We start from the raw sequence: 14,835 nt of genomic DNA, 5'->3' as shown, positions 1-14,835 counted from the left end.
AAAAGCGCGTTGATATGTAATAGTTGACACCTACGCGTCTACATGCGCATACTCCTTGGTATAATGTTTGACAATACGCTAACAAGAATAAAGGGAATGTTACAATTGCAACAAAACTAGCATGTTCTTGCTTGGAGGACAATATGCCCAGAAACTTGTTAGCGGCCCGTTGTATACCGCTTAATTTTGTGTAATTTTCTGGCCGGCCGCGAAGCCATTGCTATGGAAGTCGGAGAGTCCGTAGTCTTGACGACAGACTTCTGGGGAAATACATCGTATTTTTCTCGGTCTCTGGAGTGTAAATTGCATAGTTAGCAATCAGTAGTTAATCGATTAACAATCAGTAGTAGAGGTAGCTAAAAATCAGAATGTCTAATATGAAAGTGCGCAGGAATACGAAATGCTCCTTCGGCTTTTGTTCGGCCGCCTGAGCGAAACACGACCTACTGGACGAAACACGAGCTTTGCCCGTTTCTATGCGGTAGCATGGTTCGCTCCTGGAGTGAGAGCGGGGCGGGGTCTGCAAGGAAGAAATCCCTATTGCCTGCGAATTTTCGGGCATGCGCTGGCATCACACCAGGCCTAACGTTACACGCAACGTCGTGATCCGGCCGATTTTGCTCCCCTCTGCCTCGACATGGATGATGGAATGGTTCCACGACTACGGCAGCGCACCTGTGCTCTCGCATCCTCACATAAGCAGACGTAGGTGACCTCCGCAATTTTTCGCAGTGGCAGGTCACTGAAAGAATATTCCTGATTTAGCGGGACGCCGTAGCGAAAAACTCCGGATAGTTTTTTTTTTGCTCCCACTGCGCCGAGAAAACAAAACAGAGAGAAATCGTCCCTGTGCTCGCATCCTAGCTGCGGCCGCCTAGTCGAATCCCCGGACACTTGCATTTGTTCAACTACACGGCCAGGGCGGGGCCCATTAACACCTCATGCAGGGGCAGCTCCTAAGCGGGCAATTTTAGCTGAACATGATGACACAACAAAACACAAGTAAATAAGGATGCAAAAAGTGATATTGGTCAAATAAGAGGGAGCTTACGAAAGGCATTGCTGCTGTCACGTGCTCATACAGCGCTGCAAAAGCTGCGAGGCGCTAACAGGTGCAGCCAACAATGCACTGTAGATGGATCCCAAGGCGCGTCATCCGTTTTATACTGATGGAAACAGAGACAACACTGTCTGTAAGCGAAGGAGGCCGGGCGTCCAGCCTTGTTTACGTAAGTGCCGCTGAGATAATCCATGGCGGGAGTGCGTCAGTGCGCACCACGTGGGCGCTCCGACTCGGTGGATCGTCTGCGTATATAGCTCTCAGCGATCGGCAATGATAGGTTCGACGGAGGCTGACTGCGGGGGAATCGGGGCTCTCTTTTATTTATTCGTCCATTCGCCTTGAAAGCGCGCGCGTCATACAACTTGTTTGTGTCCTCCGATGCGCCTCGCTGCATCGGCTGGGTCGGTCATTCGGAGGTAGTGTTTCACTAGTGCCTTCCAATACGCCGCTCACCTTTGACACTGCAAGATTGCCAGGATTTAGAAACCAGTTGCGCTCGCCGGTCTTCTCGACGTTTTGATGTTAGGGTACGAAATTGCAGTTTCACTGCGGCCTGCATTTCATCTTTTTGCTGCCCGAATAAGAGAACGCGAGATGACATAGGTGTGTGCGCATCGTTGTTGTTGTTTAGGTTTGTATGCATGGATGTGTGCGTTCTTTTCGCTTTGCAGATTCAATGGCCTATACGTTTATAATACCAGCATTTTACTCGGCGGTGGCAGCGAGTGTCTCACGACGTCGTCGAACTGAATAGATCTGAGTGCAACGGCCAATGAATGCTAAGCTTCCTCGAGTGGTCTCTAGCCTTGATGGGTCTATGTGATTTCCTGCGTGATCGGGGTTATGGGCACCCATCTACGAATGTCTTTTTATTATTTGCCCGTTTTTGCGATATTGTTCTTGAGACGAGATGATCGCAGGACTTCGCGTAATAAATGTAGGTCACAAGTGCGAGAGTACTGTACGATAACACTGTGAATGCAAGAAGTTAGCAATCGCAACGCAAGAAAAAAAAATCGAGAAAAAAAGCCAATTACATAAAGTTTTAGCTTTACGTAATCCGGGATGCAATATCAATTCATTTCACATTTCTCGCTATAGGAGGAACCGCTCATGGCAGATGGGAACTTAATAACGCTTAAAAAAATTCCGGGCCATCTCCATTAACGTGAAACCTACGGAGGAGCGAATCATGAAGTATAAGTGTATTCTTGGCGGCTTGGCGTTTTTGCCCGCGGAGATGAAACCTTGGGGGATAGAGGTATACATAATTGCTGTAAAAGTCTCGTGTCTTTTAAGCACGAAGCGTTCTAGCGCGAGGCGTTGGAAAACAAGTGCCCCGGTGTGATTTTAGTACGAGTTTTTTCTCGCGGAGATGAAACGTTATGAACGAGGCGTTGATAAACGAGTGTCCCGGTGTTTTTGTTTAGTGACTACATGAAACGACGATGACGACAGGAGACGCCGACAGCCCGAGGAGCCCCTAAGGGGCTTCACCCATAAAAAGCAAGACTTCTTTATGGGGCTGCAAGTAAAAGATGCGCTGCTATGGACGTACAGTGAGAGAGAGAGAATAAACGTTTATTTAAATCAACAGGGAGGATTGTACTGAAGCGTGAAGGAGGCGTCCTCAGTCCAGGATGCCTTGAGCGCGGGCAGCATCGACAGCCCTCTGAGCCAGCCGAAGCTGGTCGTCCAGGCCGGTGCTAGCCAAGGCGCTCTCCCAAAGCTCGACAGTAGAAAGTTGCAGGTTGGGAGGAATCAGTGGGCATTGGTCACACCCTCCGACCATATGGCGTAGCGCTCCGGGTTCTCCGCAAAATCGGGTTGCGTGTCCACTGGTTGCCTTCAACATTCCTTCCGGTTTCAAATGCCGTTGCTCGAACCACAAGAGAATTAACTCAACTTCCAGGCTTGAGGCTCCTCCCTCTCGTTTATGTTTTATGGCGAAGCTTCTATTCGGAATACAGGCTTCCTACTTCGCAACAGGTTTTGACGATTTTCGATTATATGGTAACGGCGTCCGATATTAAATAAACGAAATTAGTTGCCCAGCTAAAGACCTCCTCCGACCCACCACTGCCAATTCCTGAATTTATTGGCTTTCGTTCTCAACGGATCTGTGATGAAAAATGTACCTAATTCGCGCTACGTGCAGCGCCCGCTGAATATCGCCACGTCAGATCGAGCCCTTCTTGGTCTGCACGGGCACACCCAAGGCACCAGACACGAGGATTTCGAAGCAGTTTTCGAACACTGTCCACGCAATCCTGAGCGCGCGCATCTTTTGGAGTGCCCCCGGCAGAGGTCCGGCGGCCCGGGCATGCTGCATGGCGTCCCGTTCCCGACGGCCGTTGCGTTCCTTCCATCGAGGGCGTCCTCCGGCCGGCGGCGCGCATTTGCAAGTGCGGGGAATGCCACGGCACGCACGGCCATGGAAATGCGCTGGGAGCACGACCGGCGTGCTCTTGCAGCTTGACCCCCCCGCGCGGAGCAGTGATCGCGAATGCACATCACGGGGAGCGTCCACGCGGCACTGGGGGTGCATCCATCGGGGAGGACGATCGTTCCCGATTGCCCCCGGCCCCGGCGCGAAGGTTTTTCGCCCGCAAACTAACCCTGCGAAAAAACTCGTTCCTTAACGCCGTTATGAGAGGAAATTCCAGTCCAACGTACACTGACGCATACCGGCGTACACGCACGCCTCCCAACGGCACCAGGCAAGCGAAACGAACACGGCAGAGGGTGGGCCTTGTGCATCTGCTACACTGGCTTACACTGGCTTACCTCTTATAACCTAGTATTGTATAAAAATGAGATAAACCGGTGAACTGCACATTACCACCGACAACGCTTGGTGTGATCGACTGTATGACCTTGAAGCATTCTTGGTTGGTTCCCTCGGTCAACTCTTCTGTGTGTGCGTGCGCTGTATTATCGCGAAATACGCCCTGCAAAGTGCGCGGTCCACTGCGCAGTCGACTACGTTGAGGTAGAGAGCTGCATTCCATAGCCGACGACGAACAGGTTCTAAGCTGGGTTGGCGCTAACGGTTCACCTATAGCAGGTACGGACTTTTTAAAACATTGTCAAAGGTATCTGCATGACGCCTGCCTGTTCCTCTTGCGTGTCATGAAACTCAACTCTAGATGTATTTTCCGCTCGCTTTCGGGCATGAATAGAAAATTGTGGAGAAGGAATATGCGGTCTAACGCGCCCAATTGCTACACCTGGGCTCTGAGGCGCGCCGTAGTGGATCGCTCCGGACTAATTTTGGCCGCATGGAGCTCTTTAACGTTGGCTGAAATCTCGACACGCGCGCGTTTTCGCTTTTCTCTGACATTAGAAAAACAGCCCCGCGGCCGGGATCGAACCCCCGTCCTTGGGCACAGTAGCACAATGGACAATTAGGCAGAATAAGAAGCAATAGCACGCGTACTCACCGATCTTGTCTCGCATTTCTTGTCTTCGTTAATAAGATTCCCACGCCGAAAACAGACCAACACGGGTGAATTTTTTTTAACCCGGGAAAGACGCGAAGAAAACGTACTTTATTGCAACGTGTGTAGCCTGTAAAACGTAGCCTAGAAGTTTCTGTCCCACTGTCAGCGGCATACTCGGGCATCTTCAAGGAATGGCTGCTGCGAGAAGCATCGCTTGAGCGCAGTCTTCATCCCACGAACAAAAGGCCGCCAGAGATTACGCGAGGCATGGGGCCCAACGGGCCTCACGGCGCAGCAGCATACTGATGGGATGCAGCACTACGGTGACAGCATTGAAGACTGGTTATCCGTGTAATCGAAACGAAAGAACATTCGCTCACAAACAGGCACAAACAGCCCGTACAAATTGAGCTGACCTGCGCTGCCTTTACGGTATCCCTATTGCACAACACACTGCTGCTTAAAAAATCCTTTAATGTTAATTTTTCTTTGGTCGAATCGTAGCTGTAAGGAAGGAAGTCAAGGAGGAGCAGACATTATTAAAACCAACAGTTAGTTAATTTCGACCCATGGCGGTGGGAGGTCTTCTTAGTCCATAATTAAGCTGTATCAACCTTTTCTCATCTCGGCATCACTGGGGACGCAAATGAACGTAATGGTTTTAAATATTTTTTTTCTCCCCGACATGCGGTCATCCGATTAATCCAATAATACAAAAACTAGTGGTTAAATAGCGATGTGGACGCTGTGTGCTGCTTGTTTTATCCGAGACAAATGTCGCAAAAGAAAGAGGAACTTCCTACCTTTGCAGAGAGCACCCGGGTCCGTGCGTGTCCTTCGTTCTGTGTCGTCTTTATTCGATGACAGGCCGACGAGTCCAGTCAGTAGATCCCCAATTAGGCAGTGGCTGCTGAGTCCCACATTTTCATGGGCGTATCGTCAGGTGGGGAAAAGTAGAAATGAATACGACGTGAAACCAGGTGGGGGGCCGAGTTTTCTCACGCAGCGATTAATAGCGGACAGCTGTACCTATGGTTCATTTCACAATCTGCATGCAGCACGGTGGGTGCTACAGGGCTCTCAACAAAGCCGCCCAACGAGCGCGTCTAGCCCGCCGTGCCATTCTTCCAGGCCCGCTGAGGAAAGGTGACAATACGTGTTAGGGCTTTGGAAGGATAATCCCGCAGGGCAGGTTAGACAGCCTTGGTAAGCCGCGTGGCTTCAGCCCGGTCGCACGCATCCTCTGAAGTGAACTTCTAGCACTCGATCGGCGACCTTGCGCGCGTGCGCAGCAGTCGCACGCAGTCGTGCGGGGGCACTGATCGTGTACCGGGAATGTCATTGGGGAATCGTATTTCGGATCGACTCGTTGGGACCACACCCTTGGCGGGCTTCACAAATGAGGCGCTAAAATTACAAGCAGCCTTTACCCTGTTAGATGCGACTGTACGATTGCGTCAAGCGCTTTGGGGCATTGTGGTACCTGGATCTCGTTCTTTTCTTCTTCTTTTTCTATCTGTGCAAAAAGGTAATCTCTAGCTTCGTTTCTCGTCTATTGTAGAGCTAGGCAAGCCATTTTGGTTTTCTTACTTTTTGGAAGGCAACGGCGGCTCTCAACACGCAGTTTCGAGTGCCGACGTATATCGTCTATCGTCTATGCGGGGCCTCTAATACTAATACTAATACTAATACTAATACTAATACTAATACTAATACGAATACTAATACTAATTCTAATTCTAATACTAATACTAATACTAATACTAATACTAATACTAATTCTAATACTAATACTAATACTAATACTAATACTAATACTAATACTAATACTAATACTAGTACTAATACTAATACTAATAACAGAGCACAAAGACGGCAGGTCTCACTCCTTTGCGGAGTCGAGGCTGCGCAACAATTATTTCGGAATGTATACAACATTTCTCGCACGTACGCAAGGGCTACAGCAGACGTGTTTGAGGGTATACTATACTGCCTCAACTGAGTAACCGGTGTCTTAGACCGGCCGATTTAATACTTTCGATTTTCCCGGAATTTATAGTCCAAAAGAGGCGGGAAAGAACATTGATTGACATTGATCACTGACCAGATGATGGTCCAGCGGAGTGTATCATCATTCCATGATCATTTTCCAATCTCCCTTAATGAGCATCATGTGGTCACCCACAAATAATTGGTACCCATGCATGTGCTATGCTCCTCACGTTAGAGAGGTCGAATAATTATCACCCATCTTGAAGCTGGCATCTTTCGTAATGATCACCGATGGACGTAGCGATTAACGTCTTCGTGGACTGCTGATGGCAGGATCTTGTGTTAGAGGCTGTTCAGGTTGTGCGTTACGCCGCCTCTCACCTCGAGTACATACAATGAGCAGCGGTTTACTCTGACGTTCAGAAAAGGTCGACAGGCCTCTTGGGAGTAGGAAATTATGAACATGTGTCACACCAATGCGCTTGTTAGCACGCCTAAGGTGAGTGGCATGTTTACAACCGTTTGACACAAGCAAGCCGTGGAGGCAACGGAAGAAATGCGTCCACGTCTGTGTTATACCACCGTCGACTCAACAGCACAGCCGGTCCAACGACATCGCCCGCTACCTGTCCCTGCAGTGTGGGTTGCGTGCGGAGGAATCGCCGCGAGAGTTAATGGTTCCACCTCGCGGAACTGCCGCTTTCTTCGGAAATCAAGTAGTCTGTCATAGTCACGCGATGCAGCATGTACTTACGAGCACGCACGGACGTATTGCGGGACTGAGGGTTATCAGTGACAAGAGAGCACGTACGCCTACTGGTACCGACAGGCTTTCCTGCTTTTATTTTTTAACCATACAAAAACTGTCGCACGCAACATCAGTTAATACTTAAAAATCAAGCTCTTTTTTTGCAGGCATTAAAACATAAGACGGAGGTAACAGCTGAGGCATCGTAACCAGCACGGCCGATGGCTGTCCCGTTTAAAACTCAATATTTCGACACCGAGGTCTGAATTTAGGTTGAAACGCTCCTACCGAACACTCGTTTGCATTACATTCGCCTTGGTACACCTGATGGGAGCGTTTTGTTTCCAACCGACATAACGGACGTCTCCCTGCGCTAAAATATTGTGAGACAAGTTTTTGTTGATGAACATTCAGCCACATCAAGGTTTCCTCTGGAAAGTTAACTGACTTTGTCATGAGAGTGTTCGCAGGAAAGCATTATTTATTGGGAATATAGGAGCAGGCTTAGTGCAGCGAAAGCAAAGACGGTGACGTCCCGTCGGTCACCGCCTTTGTCCTTGCTGCACTAATCCTGCTTCTACAATCGTGAAAATACTCGACTAACAGAAAAATATAAGGGCACCTAGGCTTTCTGTTATGATGTCAGAAGGCACGAGCATCATTTCTCGTTTGGTTGCGAAAGCATTTATGTGGGTGGGTGTGTTCAAGTGCTGCGAATGGTGATTTTAGTGAGTAATCGCCTTTAGTGAGTATGTGAAAAGTGCGGGTTGGTAAGCTTATATCACTAAATGGCAATTGGTGCACCGGCCATGAGCCTTTGACGGCTGCTGTCGTCGTAACTGGCCAGTTACTTCGAGTGGGCGTGTGCAGAATCATAGGTTGGGGCGTCGCAGCCAAACTGTGAGTCGCGAATTGGCTGTGAGCTTCTGACGCCAGAAATCATCGTCACTGGCCAATCCAAATGAGTGGGTATGGGGGGTATGCCACATACCCCCGTTCGCAGTCAATAGAATTTTGACTAGAAGTTTGTGGCTACAAGTTCTGGCTACGGGTATCTGTGGACGGCGCTTTTTTTTTGAAGACTGAACCAGATAATGCGGCATTAACAATTTTATACTTTACATGGAGTTTTCTGATATGAATGCCTAGAAGGTGAAACCGTGGTAGCATCCCATCTATAGGCATCACGGGAGATTTTAAAAATTGGTATTAAATGCAGAGCATTTCAGTAATTCACGACGTCACCCGCGTTGACGTCCGTAGTCGTAGTCCGCACCCCCCCCCCCTACACTATATAAAAAAAAATACTATCCGGCGCCTGGTTTCGATCCCTCAACCCTGCGGGCGGAACGCAATGTACATGGTGCTCTACCCACTGCGTCACAAAGCCGACACAGAATGGGAGGCTACGAACGCGCCTTATATCCTTGACTCATTCAAACTACGTCAAGAAGCTGCTGATACAACGCATTCACTACCACCAACTCCCCAAACACTAAACGTTAACGCAATACACCCACCCCCTATGCGACGCATTTACTCGAGTCCCCCTCGCGGGGAGATGGGCCCAATTTTTTTTACTTAAGGAATTTAATGTTTTTGTAGACAAGGGAAACAGAAATAAGAGGCGAGGTAGAGGGGAGGGGGGACAGGATGGTAAGGCCCAGGACCTCTTAAAGCGAAGTTTGCCGTTATCGTTGTACGCCAATACGCCCAGCACGAAAGCCAACTTTCTCTGACGATGATGATAAATGATCATGGGTGAAGTGGAAGAAAAAAAAACCGCTTCCCGTGGCCGGAATCGAACATTGGTCCCTCGAGTTATGAAGGCGGCGTCTATCCGACTGCTCCGTTTCTACGTCGCCGGAGCGAACGCCAAGCAGCAGGTACCGATTCACCCGTACACCCCAAACCCAAATGTTAGGCCTACGGAGGGCACACTTGAGAGTTGCTGTGGGTATCCAAGAAAAGTGGTGCGTACCTCCAGGGTAGCACATACTCGTAGTGTGGGATTGGCCAACCAAAGAATTCATCCCAGGAAAGCTCCGTGTTCAACCATCGTCGTCGTTTGACAGAGGGGTGCATGTTTTAAGTGCGAATGCACTTCTTAAGCGACCCTGAACCTGCGTCCACCGGCGATGTCCGCGCTCGTGCGAATGCACATGGCACATACCCACGTGGGGGAGTGGCCAGGAATCTCTGTTCCCAACTGCCACATCCTCGCGTAATGTTCTGTATTATTAAAACGTACAAAGTAAAACGTTTTTGCGTTCAAAGTTTTCAGCCAAGTTCTAATGTTTCTCAAGGTCGTTTTAGTATATCCGTGAGGGAAATGGAAGAATTAGTACTAATTGATTAATTAGTAAGCGAGAAAATACGGCGAACTTCGGAAGACCACCCAAACCGAAGGCGAACATTACCGAACCGCGCAAATTCAATTCGTGCATTCGCACTTTCACATTCTTCCCCTCGGGGAAATGCGGGAAATTTTTTATACGGAAGGTGTTGCGTCATCTGTTCCCAACTGCCACATCCTCGCGTAATGTTCTGTATTACTAAAACGTACAAAGTAAAACGTTTTTGCGTTCAAAGTTTTCAGCCAAGTTCTAATGTTTCTCAAGGTCGTTTTAGTATATCCGTGAGGGAAATGGAAGAATTAGTACTAATTGATTAATTAGTAAGCGAGAAAATACGGCGAACTTCGGAAGACCACCCAAACCGAAGGTGTGGTTCATACGTTTCTTTTAATAAAAAGGGGGGGTGGTAAATAACTTTGCTTAAAAATAAATAGTTTCAATAAACCCCACAAACAACTCTTAGCTGGCTCATAACGTATGCCTGAGTTGAGTTGAATGCTTAAGTTAATATAATGGTTGAGTGCTTGAAGTTAAAATAATCGCCAGGTTCCGCAAAGTTCATCAACTGTCCTCTGCACGGGGGTTTCGTATATGAGGGCTCAATGAAATAAGACAGAAAATAAGGGTTGGCAGTCAAGAAAACCTAGGAAAGCAAAGGGGAGGTTGTGGTGGGTCATACAAACAGATGAAGAATTTTTGAGTCAGCAATAAAGGGGAGAAAAAATGCCCGCCGGGTGGGATCCGAACCCACGACCTCCAGAATACCGGTCTCCTTTTTTCACCACTTTCTTTCTGACTCAAAAAATTCTTCATCTGTGTCTGTGACCCACCACAACCTCCCCTTTACTTTCCGATGTTTTCTTGACTGCCAACCCTTATTTTCTGTCTTATTTCACCGAGCTCCTCATTTCCCATTTTCTGATTCGCTACATGCTTAGCGAGGGCCGCTGTTCTGGCAGTCTTGGTGCCAAAGGTAGCTTAAGAGGGTTCAACGCTGGTCGACCATTCTCGACACGTCGTAGACACTCGAGTCACGGCCCGGGCGTTAAAAAGAAGGTCCCCTTCACCCCGAGTAGTCCGAGTGGCACTGGCTACCACCCCCAAGCACAGGAATAAAAAAAAAGCTTAACATAAATACCCCAGAAAGTAGAGGGGAAAATCGCCCCGCTGATAGCGTAGTGGTTACCGCACCAGTTTGAAGTTTTGAAGTTTGAAGTTTATTTATTTTCACGTTTTAAAAGAGCGTACAAAGAGTAATACCGAGGAGGTCCCGTAGTTAAAAAAACTGTCGGGGGGACCTCCTCTGACAAAGTGCACAACGGAACAGCGTAGAGTTGGCAACAAGTAAAAAACACATAAAACGAAAATAAGCAAAAACAGGCAGAAAGCAATGAAAACTTTGGGTAAAATCGTAACCAGACCGGTACTCTGGAGGCCGTGGGTTCGGAACCCACCTGGCGGGCATTTTTTCTCCACTTTCTTTTTTTCTTTCCAAATTCTTTATCTGTTTCAATGACTTACCACATCCTCCCCTTTGCCTTCCGAGGTTTTCTTGACTGCCAACTGTTATATATATATATATATATATATATATATATATATATATATATATATATACACACACACAAGGTCTTCCTCAGGAATGAAAGCTTTGGGTAAAATCGTACGGACTCAGAGTGGGGGCGGCGCCCCGAAACACAAGCCACATGAGAAACAAACACACAAACGACCACACACACCATACAGAGCTTATTCTGCCATAGGCAGGCAAAAAAAGAGCCTCACAAAAAAAAAAAAGAGGAAAGGAAGAGGGAGGAACAAGGTGGCAAGGAGGAGGCAAGAAAGAGGCAAGGAACACACTGCATGAACGCGAGTATGGGGATAACAGGAAATGCGACGAATTCACGGGTGGCGAAAGGCCCAAAAACATCCGGTGTCTCCGAGAGGGGAAAACTACAAAGCACACGCCGCCACGAGCAGTGAGTTTACATGCGCATGTAAACGCATGTAAACTCACTGCTCGTGGCGGCGTGTGCTTTGTAGTTTTCCCCTCTCGGAGACACCGGATGTTTTTGGGCCTTTCACCACCCGTGAATTCGTCGCATTTCCTGTTATCCCCATACTCGCGTTCATGCAGTGTGTTCCTCCTTGCCTCTTTCTTGCCTCCTCCTTGCCACCTTGTTCCTCCCTCTTCCTTTCCTCTTTTTTTTTTGTGAGGCTCTTTTTTCGCCTGCCTATGGCAGAATAAGCTCTGTGTGGTGTGTGTGGTCGTTTGTGTGTTTGTTTCTCATGTGGCTTGTGTTTCGGGGCGCCGCCCCCACTCTGAGTCCGTACGATTTTACCCAAAGTTTTCATTCCTGAGGAAGACCTGTCTCAGGTCGAAACGTTGGAAATAAAGTCTCCGAAGAGCGTACTTCTACTTTGTGCGTATTCCTGCAGCAACTAAGGACTCTACTTCACGACTTTTTCTATATATATATATATATATATATATATATATATATATATATATATATATATATATATATATATATATATATATATATATAAAGCTGTTATAATACAAGCGCACGCTCCGTCCGCCGCATCGCCACGTCGGAGGCTCATTTTCATTCCCGATCACGCCGGTCACGACCCCAACGGTGGCCTGCGTGCGTAAACGGAACAGCTCTTCCTCATCCGTGCCCCGCGTGCCCTCCTCCGCCTTTGTTTATACAACGTTTCCCGGCCATTTCCTACTTCCTAACCGGGCTGACCCATACCTCGCGTCTTTTGCGGGGTCGCTGGAACACTTTTGCGTAACGAAAGAAAAAAAAGACGCCTCGCCCCAGCCGCCAACTGTCGGTCATAAACTTGACAACTTGCAACGGCAATCAGTTCCTATAGCTCTGCCGGTCGACAAGACATCTGTCGGAGTCTGCTTGCTTTCTGTCTGGAGACATACTCAGCCCGTAACTCACGTGCGAGAGCGGTGACTCTGATGCGACGTGTATGCGTAACACTGAACGCCCCCACGCACAATAAAATGATATGCTTACGAGTACAGACGCCAATAGGTTTGACGGAAAATGCTACCCGCCCAAACAGACCTCCGAGGTGATCCGCCCGGTCGGACCTCCGAACCTCCGCGGCCAGTCAGCGTAGGCTTAGCATCGCGGTAGATATCTGATCGCCGCTTTTAAAATAAGCCCTGATAAGAATCCCCAGAACAATTTTTCACCACACTAACACCTACTTACTCGCATGTGGAACTTGTTTTTAGCGATCACACTGATTCGGAAGAGCAGCGTCAAGCGGTTGCTACCGTGGTCTGCATGCGCCGGTTCGAGCCGCTGAGTGTTCCGAGCTGGCAGGCGCGGCCGGCGTGCGCGCGGACTGTTTCCGAAGGCAGAAAACGTTTCACGATTGCCTGCTTTATCCATTTCTTGCGAACGACGCGCGGGATCTACAAATTCAGCTCAGCGATCGTCGTAGTTGATCGGGTAAGTCGAGGAACGAGCCGCAGGTTTCGCTTCAGCCATGGTCACGCGCAGTCTCGCTGGCTGCGAGAGCGACGCAAGAACGCAAACTCCTGTGAAAATCCAGCTGTAGCGTACACTATTCCAGCTTTGGGGCGCCCGCTATTTCGGCAAAATGGCAGACACATGCTACCAGCGGTACCTACAGCATGGACGAGCGGATTCATGGGTGCAAAATGTTCCCACACCGCTGTACTGAACATAAAAATGCAATGTATAACGTAATACCACTATTCCTTATCACTTCAAGTTGATAAATGTTTTCTTTTCCTGCTCGGATTTCTCTTGCACATATCTAAATCGGCCTGAGTACGCCTAAACAGGGAGACAACCATAAAGCAAAAACAGTGGGCGGAGCGGCGCCGACGACGCATCGCACGCACGCATCGGGCCATGTGTCTCAAATTCACGCGTACGGCTAGTCGCGGCGACACCCGCCGCGGTGGCTCAGTGGCTAAGGCGTTGTGCTGCTGAGCACGAGGTCGCGGGTTCGATTCACGGCCGCGGCGGCCGCTTTTCTGATGGAGGCGAAAAAAGCAAAAACGCCCGTGTGTACGAGATTTCGGCGCACGTTAAAGATCCCCAGGTGGTCAAAATTAATCCGGAGCCCTCCACTATACGGCGCGCCTCATCGCCTGCGTTGCATCGGCGCGTTAAACCCTACAATCAATCAATCAAGTCGTGGCGACAGTCGTAACGATCAGTCGCATGCGATTCGCATGCACCAATCGTCCATGTGTCTCGCGCTTAACTCTACCCAGCAGATAACTCTGCCTCTACCCAGCAGTTACCCTTCAGATGCCTAAGAATTGCTCGCTTGGTTAACACAACTTTGTCACAAATGACAGCAACAAGTGTCGTGATGTTGAATTTGCCCCAGAAGCGTGAAGAAAACACTTATCAGAGCCCTTAGCATATTCCGGCGCACGCACTCGCGCATCGTGCCCGCAATCGCCGCTTCGTGCAGTGCGCGACTATACGGACGTCGTTGCACGTGCCGGAAATTCTAAGCGCATAGCTGTGCGCTACCGCACGCACAGGGAAGCACAGGAATGCAGGTTGCGCAGCAGGGAAAACACGCAGGGGAAAAGAAAACAGTATGCGGATAGGCGAAGTGAAAATGCGAGACATTTAATTTTCATTCCACGTGACTCCCGGGAACATTACCTGCATGGTTGAGTGAAGGCAAGTAGGTTCAAGCTGAAATTTCGAACCACGCGCAACGTATTAGATTCCGCAAGAAATTAAAATTACGGCTACACCTAAGGTTTCTCTCATGAAGTGAGAATGCGTGAGCATCGCTTCTCGCTGAGTTATGCGCCGAATTAGGTCGCCGATTGCGAGGTGGCTGAGTTTTCCGAGTTTAGCGCTGCTCAGTATGTGATGCCGCAAAACACACAAGACGACGAACCGGACATATTTGGACCTTTTAGTTTTATTCGCAGAGTTTCTCCTTGAAATAGTGTTGCAGCAAGAGTTAGAAGCGCTTCGTTTTGCAGTACACTTTTCTGACTGGACAGGACAACTCTTTGTCCTGCTTTCACTCCTTTGTCCCGTCCGTGCGCTGTTTCCACAAGTAGAGGCACAACTTTCCTGGACGAGTGCAGTGCTTTTCGGCTTCCCACTATGCGATGCGGACGCAGGCGTTGATCTCGACGCTTCCTTCATTGCTGTTGCTGCGTTTATACATGCTTCAGGCGCGAACTACGCGCCC

The sequence above is a fragment of the Haemaphysalis longicornis genome, unplaced genomic scaffold, assembly GCF_048455015.1.
Source record: "Haemaphysalis longicornis isolate Haplotype H1 unplaced genomic scaffold, Haemaphysalis longicornis Haplotype H1 scaffold_1, whole genome shotgun sequence".
NCBI lineage: Eukaryota > Metazoa > Arthropoda > Arachnida > Ixodida > Ixodidae > Haemaphysalis > Haemaphysalis longicornis.
This window is presented reverse-complemented; position numbering follows the sequence as displayed.